We start from the raw sequence: 4,092 nt of genomic DNA, 5'->3' as shown, positions 1-4,092 counted from the left end.
ATTTGACCCTTTTCTACTAGTGGTTGGTGCCTGACAGGCAAGAGCATTGACGTTCCATTAATAAGCTTGGTGGGGCCATTGTTTGGTCTAGTATCCCAGCCAAGCTGCTATTAGCCTTGTGGCGCTCGTCCAGGCATCCGAACTGGGTCGCCTGGGCCAGGCTAGTCATGGTACAAGGAATTCAGGCCAGACAACCTTTCCTTTTCCTAGGGCAGGAACAAAACAACCATCCCTGAAACTCAGGCACACTTCCAGGCCAGGCAAGATTTGATGAGGATACAAACCAAACTGACTGTTAGTGCCTTGGTGGTAGAGTTAGGATCGGAGTAAAGTCTTTGATCGGCAGTGGTAATATGATGGAGTCGCCGTCGGTGTGGAATAAGGTCTCCCTGTCGCGCCCTTGTGTCAGTGGCGATTCTTCACATTCTCAAGGTTTGTTTTCTTCATTTACGGATTTGTCTCAATGGGGCAGCCATGTGTAGCAAACAATGTGGTCATGTGTTGGTTCTCCGTCTCCAATTTCGACCGACAAAGGTTTGGCCAACCTTGGTCATGTGTGTTCCTGACTTCATATGGCCGGCCCTAGGGCGTTCTACATGCCCTCTTTGGCATTTTCTTCTTTGGGGCCACCGACATGTTATATTCTACACCGGCAACTTTCTGCTGCCGCTTCTACAAGATCACAAGTTTATAAAAGTTTGCACTATTGAGAAGGAGGCCAGAAATGGCAACGAGCTTTGCTCAGAGCGTGTCGTTGATGGATGTAGGAAGAAGAAGACTTGATCACCCCGAAAACATGAATGCATTTTTCAATTTTTGTACGGGTGTTTTGGTCATTGTCTGTGCTACTTAATATATGACCTTTGCCTTTTCAAATCAAGCGGAGAGACCGGAAGTTTCCCGTAATGAAATTAATTTAAACTTTTGCAATAATTGAGAGACCAAAACATATTTTTTTCTCCTCCCATCTACCCATACATATGGACAACTAGGATTACGTTGTCGTCTACTTGTTCTAGAACATGTTAAAAGGAGAATGGGTAACCCGCAACAGAAGAATAAAGAGAGGATGGGTAAGCTGTTCTTCTAGCAAGTTGTGTTGCTTTTAGCATGATCGGGTACACGTGTCGAGTTAAGGAGCAAAGCTTACTCTAAATTAACCAACCAGCAGGATTGATTACATAAACAAACCATGCATGACCATGACGGCCAGGATAATCGATCTTTGATTAGTAGTTGCCTGGTTAGTACGTAGTGGATCAGTGAGTACACTAGTAGTGTTACTTGGCAACTTGTGCTTAGGACCACCACTAATAGAGCCAAATGGAATCTCATCACTACTTCTCAGTACTTTAAAGTAACCGGGGATCAAAGCCAATTGAGACTTGCATGTTCATGTAACATCACTAGAGCCCAAGCCCCCATGCCATTAGAAGATATATAGTAGCTAATTCATATTTCCTTTTCTTTATTGGCGAGCCCGCCAATTCTCATTATTAGACTCTATATCATCGATCGTGTTAGGTGTCTGGCATGGGAACCTGGATTTTGGTTTGCTCTTCGAAAGCCCTAGCTACTCTGATATTTATGTTTGTTCCCTCTAAAATGCAAGATTTCCAGGGTATATTGTATTCTCCAAACATGTAGATCACATAAAAATAATTGCAAAAGCATATTTAGTCATGAGTTTAGTAGCATTAATTTGGTGTTTTAGATGCTACTACTTTTTCCTTTTTACTAGGTTGTCAAATTAAAAACGTTTGACTGGAAACTTCTACACTGACTTACATTTTAGATTATATTTAGTATATTATTAATTAATTACTGGAGAGAAAATCAAGATCATGTTGGTATAGTAATATCAGTTGATTCTATACTCCCCCCTCTAGATCCTAAGGATGACCACTACTTGCAAGATCGAGGGTTATTACAATGGAACAGAGGGTGAATGATTGTGTTGATGTAACTCTAGCTACAGTTCAAGTTGATGGCAATAATAATGTGTAATATATAGGTTGATCATAGGTTTACTCTGTATTTGCCAAGGATAAAAGTGAACGGTGCAACGTTGGCATGATCAAGATGCAACGACAGTACCAGAGGAGAAGAGAGGAGTTCGAATGAATGGTAACGTAAAACTCATGGAAGAGAAAGCAAAACAATTACAACCAATAATAAGTGTATCTTTAACAATTAGTAAACTCTCAATGAACGTAACCTCCTCCAAGAGACACAAATTTACACATCTTTTGACACATGTCGTCACAGAGTCGTCAGTCGAACTGGTGAGTGACGTCGATAGGTGTTTTTGATTATTTTTCTTCCCAACTAAAAGTGATCTTGAATGGTTGACAAGAAACATCCATGTGGGTGGTACTGGTACACCACAGTATGGTAGCCATAATGTACAGAGGATCAGCCCTGGCTATTGGGAACCGTACTTAGTCTAATCAGGGGATTAGTTTATTTAATTAACAAGTAGGACGAACTTTGGAAGTGTCCGAACGATTTAATCAACAACAGTAAATCATACGACCACATGATTATTTTTACATAACAAAGGCATAATGCATAATGCAAGTCACTTCTACTATATATATTAGTAGTAGTATTTCCAGTTATGCACGTGTAACTCTTTCCGATCATATCTCCTTGATGTGATATTTCAAGTTAATAAATAAATATAACTTATTGAAAACCCCTTTTAAGGACTTACGACGCATCTGTATACAAATAGTCATCAACAGGAGCTTACATCAACATGATGTATGCATCGAATTGAGTGTAGCTCAGATGGTTATGTTTCTTGTAGAGGAACCACCGAGTTGAAGTCCTGGACTTGGCATGGGTGATCACATTATTTTGAGTTTATTTCAGGCATTCTGGCTATGTACAAGATGATGTTCTTGCCAACTACAAGGTGCCTCTGGCCACTTCGTCAATCTCAAATTTTGTTGATTCAATCTCTCAAAAGTGCTCATAGGAATGTTTGTAGATGCGTGTATGTGAGTGTCTGTGTTTGTATAGTGTTTCTAAAAAAACATGTTACACATGAACATGGGAAGTCAAAAGAAAGAAATGCATGGTTTTATGTAAAGTACATTAACCAGTTCAAAAATCTTTGACACACATCTGCAATAGTATTTGTAATTGGAAAACCCTGGCATTTTGCACCTAGCAAATACGTAAGTGACAGCTGTCCATTCGCACAGAGCCCAGATAGGTGGAAGAAGATAAATCAAGCTACGTATACCTACCTACGCCAGCAGGCATGCAACGAAAAATAAATGTAGAGCGTGCATGCGTTCTTGCAAGGAGCCCTAATCTCCAACATACTCCCTCCTACCCAGCCTAAATGCACTCGTCCCATTGTAAACTATAAATACACACGTGTGTGTGTGTCTATATATATATATATATATATATATATATATATATAGTATAATCGGCCCCACCAACACCACACCAAATAATGGTATTTCATGTATAATTAATTAATTAAGACATATGAAATAACCTGGCATTGCATGTCTGTGTCATTTATAATCAATCAAAGTTCTGACGCGTGAGTTGTATATACGTTGATACTCTATTGCTATACTACATAGTGTGATGTGTTCCCTCTAACGCACTTCCAATTAATGAATACATTGCTCCGTGCACCGACTAATAGAAAGGTTGGTGGTTTAATCTCATGTTTGTCGGAAAAGAAGTTGGCCATTGTATCATCGAAAATACATAGGAGCACTCGGGTGCCACACCCCCTATATTCAAAAATAATTTTGTAATTAGAAAAATGTCAAAAAATCCCAAAACTTTTTATGGAATCAAATATGACCAAGTAGTGCACTCGTATAAAAAGATTAAACATGGAATGACTTTCATTGTATCAGGGGTCAAAGATTTGCCAAAAAAACGATAGAACTATTTATGCTATATTGTCGCCATAAATTTGTTTTTTTGCCTGAAGTCAACGGGAATCATTCCTTGGCCAAACTTTTTATACGAGTATAATACCTGGTCATATTTGATTCCAAAATAGTTCGAGGATTTTTTGACCTTTTTTAATTACTAAACTATTTTTGAATATAC

This window comes from Triticum aestivum, chromosome 4A (genome assembly GCF_018294505.1).
Source record: "Triticum aestivum cultivar Chinese Spring chromosome 4A, IWGSC CS RefSeq v2.1, whole genome shotgun sequence".
Classification (NCBI taxonomy): domain Eukaryota; kingdom Viridiplantae; phylum Streptophyta; class Magnoliopsida; order Poales; family Poaceae; genus Triticum; species Triticum aestivum.
The sequence above is the reverse complement of the archived record's forward strand: the minus strand, read 5'-3'. Positions refer to the sequence as shown.